The 12,296-nt window shown below is 44.3% G+C and overlaps 1 protein-coding gene across 4 annotated transcripts in view; it reads right to left on the bottom strand.

Annotated features, from left to right (window-relative positions):
* Nucleotides 1–12,296, bottom strand: part of fhit (fragile histidine triad diadenosine triphosphatase) — a 236,996-nt gene that overhangs the window by 188,465 nt on the left and 36,235 nt on the right. For 2 of the 4 annotated variants that reach the window (XM_043251385.1, XM_043251383.1), the window contains exon 3: nt 8,322–8,458. The exons of the other annotated variants lie outside the window; for them this stretch is intronic. The gene's annotated coding sequence lies outside the window, so the exon portion shown is untranslated. The remainder of the gene's footprint in view (nt 1–8,321; nt 8,459–12,296) is intronic. 4 annotated transcript variants of the gene reach the window in all.

The following is a 12,296-nucleotide window of genomic DNA, read 5'->3' as shown; positions in this document are numbered from 1 at the left end:
ATACTTCATAGTGCCCAAGAAAGGCGGTGGGTTATGACCAATCTTGGATCTGTGAATCCTGAATCGAGCACTCCCGTTCAGGATGTTGACACAGAAACGCCTATTCAGTGCGTCCGTCCCCAGGATTGGTTGCAGCGATCGACCTGAAGGACACGTGACTTTCATGTGTCGATTCTTCCGTGCCACAGGCCATTCCTGAGGTTCGCGTTCAAGGTCGAGCATATCAGTACAAGTCCTACCCTTCGGGCTCTCCCTGTCGCCACGCGCGTCTTCATGCAAGTCGCGAAGCAGCCCTTGCTCCACTGAGAGAGTAAGGCGTTCGCATTCTCAACCAACTGGATGACTGGCTCAGTCCCGGCTCAGTTGTGCGAACACAGGGATCTGGTGCTACAGCACCTCAGCCAGTTGGGGTTTCAGGTCAACCAGGAGAAGAGCAAACTCTGTCCAACGCAGAGGATCTCTTTTCTTGGGATGGAGCTGGATTCGATCGATCAGATGGCACACCTCACAGAGGAGCGTGCCAATTCGGTGTTGAACTGCTTGAATATGTTCAAGAGCAGGACGGCGGTCCCACTGAAATATTTTCAGAGGCTCCTGGGGCATATGGCAGCCGCGGCCACAGTGATGCCGCTGGGACTACTCCATATGAGACCGCTTCAACATTGGCTACACGATCGAGTCCCGAGGTGGGCGTGGCAAAGTGGCACTCACCGGGTTCAAATAACACCGGCCTGCCGCCAAACCTTCTCCCCGTGGTCAGACCTCTCGTTCCTTTGGGCCGGAGTGCCCCTGGAGCAGGTCTCCAGGTATGCTGTGGTTTCACGGATGCCTCCACCACCGGCTGAGGGGCCACGTAAAACGGGCATGCAGTGTCAGGGGTTTGGACGGGCCCTCAACTGCAATGGCACATCAACTGCCTAGAGTTGCTGGCAGTACATCTCGTCCTAGGCAGTCTCAAGAACTGCCTTCGAGGCCAGCATGTACTAGTCCGCACAGACAACATACTGACCGTTGCGTACATCAACCAACAAGGTGGTCTACGCTCCCGTCGTATGTCGCAACTAGCCCACCACCTCCTCCTCCTTTGGAGTCGGAAGTTCTGAGGTCGCTTCTCGCCATTCACATTCCAGGAGTGTGCAACCAGGCAGCCGACGAGCTGTCGCGAGCTGCACTACCCGGAGAATGGAGACTCCATCCCCGGGCGGATCAGCTGATTTGGGAACGTTTCCGAGCCACTCAGGTAGACCTGTTTGCCTCTCCAGAGACTTCCCATTGCCCACTGGCACACAGCTGGCTGCGGGGCCTTTGCAAGTATGTATTTCCCCAGTGAGCCTTCTTGTACAGACACTGTGCAAGGTCAGGAGGACAAGGAGCAGGTCTTGCTAGTAGCACCCTACTGGTGAAGACTTGGTTCCCAGAACTTGTGCTCCTCGCGACAGCCCCTCCTTGGCCGATCCTCTGAGGAAGGATCTTCTGACTCAGAGACGGGGCACCCCTTGGCACCCGCGTCCAGACCTCTGGAAACTACATGTCTGGTCCCTGGATGGGATGCGGAGGCTCTAGGTGACCTACCTCAAGGGGTAGTTGACACCATTTCTTCGGCTAGAGTGCCGTCCACGAGACAGGCCTATGCCTTGAAGTAGAGCCTGTTCGTCGAGTGGTGTTCTTCTCAGGTGAAGACCCCGAATTGCCCTATCAGTCGTGGCTTATCATCTTGCAGCAAGGGTTGGAGCGAAGGCTGTCTCCCTCCACCCTTAAAATCTAGGTGGCTGCAATCGCTGCAAATCATGACCCCATAGATGGGAGGTCTGTGGGTAAGCATGGCCGGATTATCAGGTTCCTGAGGGAAGCCAGGAGGTTGAATCCTCCACGGCTCCCAACAGTACCCTCTTGGGACCTGTCTGTAGTGCTGACAGCACTGCAGTAGGTTCCGTTGGACCCTTGCCAGCAGTTGTGCTAAAGTTCTTTTATCTATGAAGACGTTGCTCCTGCTCGCATTGGCCTCCATCAAGAGGGTAGGGGACCTGCAGGCTTTTTCGGTCGACGATTCGTGCCTACAGTTTGGGCTCGCGGATTCCCAGGTAACACTGAGGCCACGGCCCGGCCACGTGCCCAAGGTTCCCACTACCCCCTTCAGAGACCAGGTGGTGAACCTTCAAGCGCTGCCCTGGAGGAGGCAGACCCAGCCCTGACGTTGCTTGTCCCGTCCGAGCACTAAGATGCTACGTTGACCGGACACAAAGCTTCATGACCTCAGTCCAGCTCTCGTTGTCACAGAGGCCGGCAGAAGGGGAGTGCCGCCTCCAAGCAGAGGATGGCTCACTGGATAGTGGACGCCATTACCCTAGCCTACCAAGCACAGGGTATGCCCTGCCCCCCCCCTCAGGTTGCGGGCACACTCAGCAAGTGTTGCATCGTCCTGGGCAGTGGCCTGTGGCACCTCGCTGACAGATTTGTAGAGCTGCGGGCTGGGCGACCCGAACACGATTGCTAGATTCTATAGCCTACGTGTGGAACCGGTATCCTCCTGTGTTCTCACCTCAAACGGGTAGAAGCACTGAGAGGCCCGGTTCGGGTCGGCTTGATAACCGCTCCAGAGCGTCCATACAGTAGACCCTGTCGAGCTCCTCCATTCCCTCGGCAGCCAGATGTTGCGGAGCGCCCGGCGCCAGGCCCTCTCGATGAATCCGTGAGAACCGGTGAGGGCTGGGAGCCATGTAAAGTACCCAAGAGGACTTTATGTGTGTATTTCACGGCATAGCCTTAGAGCCCCGTGTTTCCCCGGCAGACCTTCTGCCCGTCTAAGAGGGTTCAATCACCTCCAATTTTCCATATGCAAACTGAAATACTGTCCATATGCGTATTCGTTCCGAGACCTCCTACGGGAAGGCTGGACTTCCGTGACGCCCCTGTTCACTAGAACGTGGGGCGTTTCCCAGTGTTCCAGTCTTACGAATGGGTAGTGTTACAAAAGTAGCTGGCTTCTTGTGGTTGAGCCCGGCCTACGCCGATAGACTGAGGGGCTTGTGGGCTCCCACAGGACACTGGAAGAGGCAGCGTCCATGGCGTTTTGGTAGGGATCCCAATTCGTCGGTCATCCGACGTGACTCGGAGTGACCGACTGAAAGGGAACGTCTCGGTTACGTATGTAACCCTCGTTCCCTGAAGAAGGGAACGGAGACGCCACGCCCCGCCGCCACGGTGCTGCACCTCTGCTGAAGGGGCCGGGTCACTAGCTCGGCTCCTCAGCGAAAACCTGAATATGCGCTGCACCCGCTGCTTATTTATACACGCGCTGTGATCAGCGGCAGCTGGATGCGATTAGCGCATGCCAATCTTCAATTGGCTCGTTTAGATACACTCGAAGTAGATTGGTCTCTCGAAGCGAGATCCCAATTCGTCGGTCATCCGACGTGACGTCTCCGTTCCCTTCTTCAGGGAACGAGGGTTACATACGTAACCGAGACGTTCTTAATGACAATTTAACGTAGCAACGTAGTTCAAGATAGAGGAGCGTGATTCAACGAGGAATATCAAAAGACCTGACTGTGGACAAAAGGTGGAGCTGGGGATGGAGGAGGACAGATAGCAAAAACTGACTCAACTACAAAAAAAGAAATAAATGTTTATGCTGGAATACGTAGAAGCACAGAAATGACAAAAATGAAGCTCTTTAAGCCTTCAAACTAAGCCTTTAATACCAAACTGAAAGGCACTTTCCAGAATACCGGAAGCCTTTAAGTTGATTTCCAGTAGAAACGGAGAGAGGGTCACGCCGGCCCTGTGTGCAGACAAGCATGTGCGGCTTTCTTTATATTAAGGGTTCGAGCTGGAGCCTGTGTAAACAAGCGGCTGTGATTGTTTGTCGTGTGCGCGGGTCGGTTCGTAACACGAACCCCGAGATCAGCGACGGTGGCCTGTTTGATGAAATGTCGAGGCAAGGGTGAACACTAATAAAAGGTAAATAAGCCAAATGGAGCCGAGGGTCAGCGTGACTGAAGGGCGAAAACCAACACCGTCAGCGCGTTTGATACGGAAGCAGTTCTCCCGGCCATCTGGGGAGGATATGGAAAGGCTCACTTTAAAGGTTACGTCGAAATGAACAGCTGAGAGCCGCCACGTGCCGAAAGATTCCAGAACATTCCACGGGATTCTGAGGATCATGGATCTGAGGGTGACTTTGAGAGGGAACATGCTGCTGAATTATTTATTCATGTGAATGGATGAGGCCCACGTATATTAGTGAGTGAAGCAGGGATGGGTGAATTTATGAATTTATGAATTTATTTTAAGGAACACTCCTGTATTTTTTATATATATTCACACCACTGTGGAAGCATTTGACCATTTTATTAAGAGTAAATCTATCATCATATCATATCACAGAACTGAAAAGGTGTTCACAACCCAAAAAAATAAAAGTTTGATATTGCAGCAGAAAAATATTACTATTGTTCAGTAGAATGTACATAATGTAGGCTACTTCAAAAAATTAAAAAATATATATTTTTACGGAATAATCATAATGTATTTCTTCAATGTCTTAACTGTAATATTAATTATTTTAAAATGAAAAAAAAAAAAAAATATATATATATATATATATATATATATATATATATATATATATATTTTTTTTTTTTTTTTTATTAATTAAAAAGATGAATGTTTTATGCCTTACAAAAATGTGAAATACATAACACAAAATATCTGAGGGAAACAATTATAAGGTTATTGTAAGAATAAATAAAACTCGTTTTTAAATAATTACACATTCTAACACAGAATATGCTAAAAGTGTGTCTGTTTGTGTGCATCACCGACACACTGTTCTGATAATGAAGTAGCTACAACCTGGCATCCAAAACAAAACAAAAAAATCACGGCACTTGATATAAATATACATGAGTTTACAGCAATTAAAAACTTGTCCGAATTGCATTTGAGTAAGACAATGACACCGGCAGCAGTGCTGTGGGCCATCTATTGGAATGGAGATGTAATTTCTGCGTGAGGCATTGCACTGCTCTTTCTCTGACTTTATTGGTTTGCTAATTAAACTTTTTTTTTTTTCCCGCTTCGCACCCAAACCGAGCAACTAATATCGCTCTGGAGAGAGCGTGTCTCCACATAAACCGCATGCCCCCTTTCCCAAAGCAACCTCAGCTTGTTGAAGGCCGTCGTAAAGTTATTCATCAATACCGGAGCGCCTGGCGCAGCTTGCTGGGCGGAAAATAATTAGAAGCAATTCGACAAACCTAATCTTCATGCCGTATACATGTTGTTGTTATCTTTTAATTTATGGGCGGCAGAGAAAAGGCAATAATGCATTCATTTTATCAAAGCTCCCCAAAGGACAGCAGACGTAGAGGGAGCGAGAGAGACTCTTCTTGGCTTTCACCCACTCTTTCTACCTCTTCTCGTTCTCTCTCCCTCTTTAACGAGCAGGATGTCAGATGATTAGCATGCTAAATGGCTCATCAAGGGCTGCTAAAGTCGCCGCAGTATCTGCCTCGTAAAGGCTCGTAAAACAAAGAGCTGCTGATATTCAAATCCTCGCCCCGCACACCTACGTCTTTCGGCGGCGGACTTGCGAACTTCACCGAACAGCCTGCCTTCCATTGTATTCTAAACCAACAAAACAGAACAACAGAAGACGCTCGAGGCGTGAAGAACGTTCCTGGTTGCCGTTTTTATAAACGTCGAGTTTTTCAGGTAACGTACTGCTGCGAAGAGTATTTCACTTCAAGCGGTCGGCGGTGGTTTCAATCTTTTGAATCGCATTATTGCGCAGGCTCGAATGAACGCATAGATCCATGTGCTCTCTAAAACTGGGTAAATGTTGCTTCAAACTCTTAGATAAAGCGCGTTTATAGCGGGATTACATTTTTTTTTAAGGTATAACGAAGCAAATATAGAGTGAATTCGTGTAAATTTTGACACTTTGGGCTGTTGAAATGACTTTCGGAGGTTCTCCGGGACAGCAGGGGGCGCTGCACGATGAAATTCTCTATTAGTTCTCTGTTGGTCTGGCTGACAATGTTTTTATCTCTTTGCGTATGCGAATGTAATTTACAGCACAATCGTACAGTAACCTTCACATCTCTGAAGAACGCAAGGTGAAAGTGGATGGTAACTGGCTGACAAACGTCATTATGAAGTCGGTAAGCATTCGTTTCTGGATAGTCCAGCAATTCAGCAAAATACAGCAAAGAGCTGCACATAAATTACGGGGGAAGATAATAGCATCCGAAGAAGAAAAATAACAACTGAAAGTATATTAGGTGTGCAGTGGAGTCTAAAAAAAGAGATCATCTTCCCTGCGAAAACTTGAAAAATTACTAAATATATAAATATTGCATAAAATGAAAAAAAAACACTTTTCAATGGGGAAATAAAAGGATTAAATCAGAATCGTATAAAATTTGGCTTTATTGCCCGTAGCAATATTTTTCTTGTTTTCTCCCACAAATAAATCCAGAAGAAAATGAACACCTTGCAAAGAAGAAGGCAAAAACATTCATATGTGTGTGTGTGTATTCAGCCTCATCCAGGAGAAAGAATACCATTTTACCATTTCCCAGTATGTTGAAATTTTAGTAGATAGTTTTCTGAGGAAAGGGTCAGGATTCCCATACTGTATACATTAAAATTCAATATTTTACAGGAAATGCTTTTTTCTTTTTTTTTATGCCAAGGTCGCAAACTGCACTTCATGCGCCGAAACCAAATAAAAGCCATGTGGTTAAAGACATAGACATGTGGCAGTGAAGACGAGTCTGACCCAGAGATCAGCTTCCCCCCTCTGCTGGACCCGAACGGTATGAGAGCAGCGCACGTGTGTGTGTGTGTGTGTGAGTGAGTGAGTGAGTGTGTGTGTGTGTGTGTGTGTGTGTGTGTGTGTGTGTGTGTGTGTGTATGAGTGAGTGAGTGAGTGAGTGTGTGTGTGTGTGTGTGTGTGTGTGTGTGTGTGTGTGTGCGTGTATGAGTGAGTGTGTGTGTGTGTGCGCGTGTGTGTGTGTGCGCGAGCGTGCGGGGCTCAATCAGAACGTCTACCTGCTTCTATTGAACGTTTGACCTTCCTACACACAGAGAGAAAAAAACAACAACAACTTGACTTTCGCTTGAGCTGGACTCCCGGACTCTCATTTAGTCTGTTTTGGGAGCCATCCTGAAGGCCGAAGGCCTCGAAAAGAGACATACATTTAAACTCGAAACATTTTTAAGCACGGGCATCCGCTGCTAATAAATATACAAATAAATAAAACATCACTTCTGGACTTAAAAAGTACGAGAAGCCAAACCAAGAAAAGTAAGAGAACTCTCTCTTTCTCGTTCATTAGTCGATGTCTTGTTTTTTTCCGTTTGTTTTTTTTCTTCATGCCTGCTTAAGCGATACAGCGCCATCCACTAAACGCATCTCTCTCGGCTCAACACACGCGACGCACTTCGCAGTCTGCAACCGGCTTTTCACTGCCTCCGTTTCTTCCGTACATTTGCTAATCCCGTCACTCGTTGGAGCGAGTCAACCAGCGAAACAACCGATGGCTGCTTTGCTCCCGCCTGAGAGAAACGGAAAGACATTTCTGTGCTCTTTAATACTCAGAGAAAGCTGAGGTGGACAGAAAGACAATTTAGTCGCCCGTGCCATCGTTAGATTTCATCGGCCGGTTTTTATGTCGAAAAAAACGAATACGCGAAACAGCTAAAACGTTAGCAGGAACATCGGGATGGCCTGAACGCCACTGCATCCGTGAAGGAGATACTGTATAACTGAGTTTCTTCAACCTAGAGCACGCCTGACCTGACCTTTTAAAGCCACACCACACCAGCACATGATGTAGTGCGCTTTATATACTGCGATGGAAATTATACGCGCTAAATTATACGCGGTGGAGGCCAGGTTTCGTAGCCGGGGTTTTATGCATGCTACATAACGTCCAAAAATATTCCAGATCCGCGTTGCTTCAGATAACTATGATTGAAAACCAATTAGAAAACAAACCAAAAGTGGATGAAAACAAGATCTGAAAGCTAATTAGATATATAAATAAACCTTTTAAAGGTATAGATAACAGTAAAACCCAAGTGATTTTTTTTCTTTGCTATGCTAGCGTACATATACATCATATACAGCGATGCCAAGGTCTCTGGAGGAGGTTTGGAGAAGTGATAGTTGGTGAAGAGCCTGGTGGCCGTGACTTCTTCCGTCGGTTGTATCGGTAACAGTGCAGTGAGAAAGGAGCAGGAGTCTTAAGATCTGCAACATGCAGATGTGGCCCTGGAGAAGGCCCTTGACTTGAACAAGCAAGCAGAAGTACCTTGAGGTGAAGCGCTGATCGCCGGAGCTCAACGTTGTGGCAAATGTGTGTTTGTATTCTGCCTCTGTAGCATGGAGATGCAGAACTCGGTCAATCGGCTTTGTTTCTCTAGGATGGAGACTCGCTGGATGAAGACTCTGAAAGTGGAATATGTCCAAAAATGTAGTTATGAATGGATTCAGGAAAGAACTCTCTTTGTATCTCAGCTACTTCTTTTTTTTGCTTCAGAACTTCGTGTCGCGACAAACACGTTGGGATACTTCTCACATGCAAGACGGAAATATGACAAACAAAATCGCAACATGTCTTGACGGTTTTTCACGCCAGGTGCTGTTTACAGGGAGATGTTTCCTGACTCACCTCATAGATGATGCTGAGAGTGACACAGCGACCCGTGATGTTTCTCATTCATATGCAAAGAAAAGCAGCTAAACTGCACAGCCATATGGCGAAGAAATACATTTTCATTTATTTAAATTGATTTATTTATTAATTGTTGCTGTTTTGTTGTGGTGATGTTGTTTATTGTTATTATTATTAAGTATAAAAACATCACTGTTATTATTATTATTGTTGTTGTTGTTGTTGTTGTTGGGATTGTGATTTATTATTATTATTAGTTGTAGTAGTATTATATTATTACCACTATTAATAATTATATTGTTGTTGTTGTTAGTTTAGTTATTATTATTATTATTATTATTATTATTATTATTATTATTATTATTATTATTATTATTATTATTATTATTATTATTATTATTATTATTATTATTATTATTATTATTATTATTATTATTATTTTATTGTTGTTGTTGTTATTGTTGTTTATTATTATTATTATTATTTTATTATTATTATTATTATTATTATTATTATTATTATTATACTACTGGTTATTGTTGTTTTAGTTATTAAATTGTGTATTTTACATGCACTAAGAATTGCATATACTTTGCATTAAGGTTTGTTTTCTATATTATATACTTTTTTTAAAACGCATTTATTTTATTTTGATTTCATTATTAGCTTTTTTTTGCTTTACAGCATTCTAAAATAATTCTCTCGCATTCGTTTAATGAACGGATGACTTACACGAAGCTTTTAGATGAATGTCCCTTCTTTTAGCGACACCAAAGTCACCTCAGATCAGAGTGGAATTTCATTGGGACGGGGGGGTGACTGTGCTGTTTTTATGGGTCTCAGTATTGGGTAGTTAAACAGGTCGCTAACCCACTCGCTTCACACCGCGTTCCCGGCAGATTGTAGTCGTGCCGTAATCTTACTTTACATGGGACGATGACCTTGCTGCTGTTGGTTGACAGTCAAAGCAATAACACACCATCAAGACGAGTCGATTCAAATGCAACACAACACCTCCGCTCCTTCGTAAAAGCATTGACGGCGACGCAAAACAGAAATAAAACGGACAGGGATGAAGATGGCAAAAATGTCATGACAAGTTCGAACATCACTTTGAAACGAGAGCCGCGCGTGTAGAAATGTGTAAAAACCTCCAAATGGACGCCGCAGTGGGACGCCTCTCTAACAGTCATGATAAAAAAGTCAAACAAACTGTAACAGGATCGTAAAAATAAAGGTGGAAAGAGACAATATGTCATTCTCCCGCTGTCACCAATCTGGGTCTATTTCAAACCTCAGCAGGGCCACTGATGGAGTCGACCGAGGTCGGCAGGGCTAAAAGAGAGCACAAATAAATCTCCACACTGCCTCCGAATGCTGCATTTTACTACAGTTTATATATCTAAATTAACAGACATGTACACACGGAACGATACTTGGGTCTAAGAGAGAAGAACATCCACGACAAGGAGGAAGAAAAAAAAAAACTGCACTTTTGTTTATTTGTTACGAAGTATTTATGCACATAGGTGCTGCGTTAAATTGATTTAAAAAGTACAGTAAAAGAGTAATATCGTCAAATCTTACAATTAACACATTTTTTTAAATATTTGAATATTTATGAAATAAATGCTCACTTTTTCGGCAGCCATTGCTCTAGTCATCATTTTTAAACAGTGGAATCGGTAAATATGTGTGTGTGTGTGTGTGTGTGTGGACGAAGGGTCTAATCAGCCCAGTCTGGTGTCATTTTCAGCTTTTACTCTCTCCCGGTTTGTGACACATGAGGACACGGATTCGTATAAATGACATGGGTATGACATAGGCTTCACAAGGAGAAGGTGTCTTACGAGGACATTACCTCACTTTTGTCCCCACTTTTCGAAACGCTTATGAATCCTACAGAGTGAAAACCTAAAAGTATAAAAACCATTACGCCTATGGAATGTCTCCACGATTGAAAAAAACAAAAGTGCGTGTGGAAATAAAATAAAACGATACGAACCTAGTTTAAACGATCTATCTATCTTTCTACCTACCTACCTCTCTATCTATAAATCCATCCATCCAACCGGAGTGTAGTGCCAGCTAATAATTCACAGTGAATATATCGCACATATTAAAGCTATTCCCTCAGCAATACCCCAGACAACAATTTCCGGTAGACTCATGTGTGATTAGGTGCTTTGTGCGAGCAAAACTCAGAAAACAGCTTTCACACCAACTAAATGAACTAAAATCCTATCCCTGCCAAACCCTCTGAAGTGAGAACAACCATAAATTACGGCAGCCAGCATTGCTCTTGCTCTCTTTCCTGTCATGCTGTAACTTCCAGAGCTGACATCACAAAATGTTTAGTGGGAAGATAATACAGCATAAAACTGCGAGCATCAATACGTCCCGTGAAACATATGGTATATTGGAGCAGTGCTGACGCATAAGGACACGACTGATCTGTGCTTACGAAGTGGAGACAATTAACCAGCTCTCGTTTAAACTGCACGGGATTGAAGACATACGCCTAATTGTCTTAAAACTTTCACTTAAAACAAATACACGAATTGCCGAATTTTACAAGAAAACGGTAATCGTGCCGTTTTATTCGGCACGGCAAACAAAGCTCAGGCATTTGCTAAATTGCGTAATTAAGTCAAGTGCAAAACGTCGCAATTAGCAGTGTACATGGGTGGAGCAAACGAGGAAGAAAACAGCTTATCCGGACGGAACGACAAAACAATTAGCGCGGGCGGCTGATGACGTGAAGCGTATTAGTGATATTTAAAAAGGAAGACCGCTGCGACCAGAAATACAAAAAAAAAATAAGAAATCCTTCCCGCGGCTAATCTGTAAACGTGCTTGATTCACTGCGGCGAGCTACACACGTGATGAAATAATTATAAAGGCCAGATCATTTCATACGGCCGGGAAGGCTAATGGTACGTTTTGAAGGTAACACAAGCCTGACAGTATCCCCAAAGTGAGATATTACGTGCTTCAAGACACAAAGGAAGAAAAAGAAAAGTGTGTGTGCATATATATATATATATATATATATATATATATATATATATATATATATATATATATATATATATATATGTATATATATAGAAGAAAATCAGCCATACGTGATGTGTTTTTTTGAACAATCTGGTTCCTCACATCACATTAAGAGTGTGATTTATGTGATAATACAGGAATGCCTTCCGGGAGAGAGGGAAAGCTGAAAATGACACCTGCCTGGGCTGATTAGACCCTTCATCCACACACACACACACACACACACACGCACGCACGCACGAACACGCCAGGCCCTTTAATGCAACCCAACCTCTTTTCACCACGAAGGCAATAAAGGCCATAAATAATCCACTTCGCATCCACTGTCGGAAAGTCTGAGCGTGCAAAGCGACGTCTTCCGTGTGCCGGGCAATCTTGAAGAGCGCTTCACTCACGGTTTTATAGCATCTGCACACATTTGCCCAGAATTTTGCCCGTGGTCTCTGTCATTAGGCACTTATGAATGAGCTCAACCTGGGAGCTGGTTCAGCGGTTTCAGGGTTTCTCTTAAAGTAAAGTGCTTCATCTTCAAAAAAAGAAAAAAAAGAAAAT

Source organism: Puntigrus tetrazona, chromosome 11 (genome assembly GCF_018831695.1).
Source record: "Puntigrus tetrazona isolate hp1 chromosome 11, ASM1883169v1, whole genome shotgun sequence".
Taxonomy (NCBI): Eukaryota; Metazoa; Chordata; class Actinopteri; order Cypriniformes; family Cyprinidae; genus Puntigrus; species Puntigrus tetrazona.
This window is presented reverse-complemented; position numbering and strand designations above follow the sequence as displayed.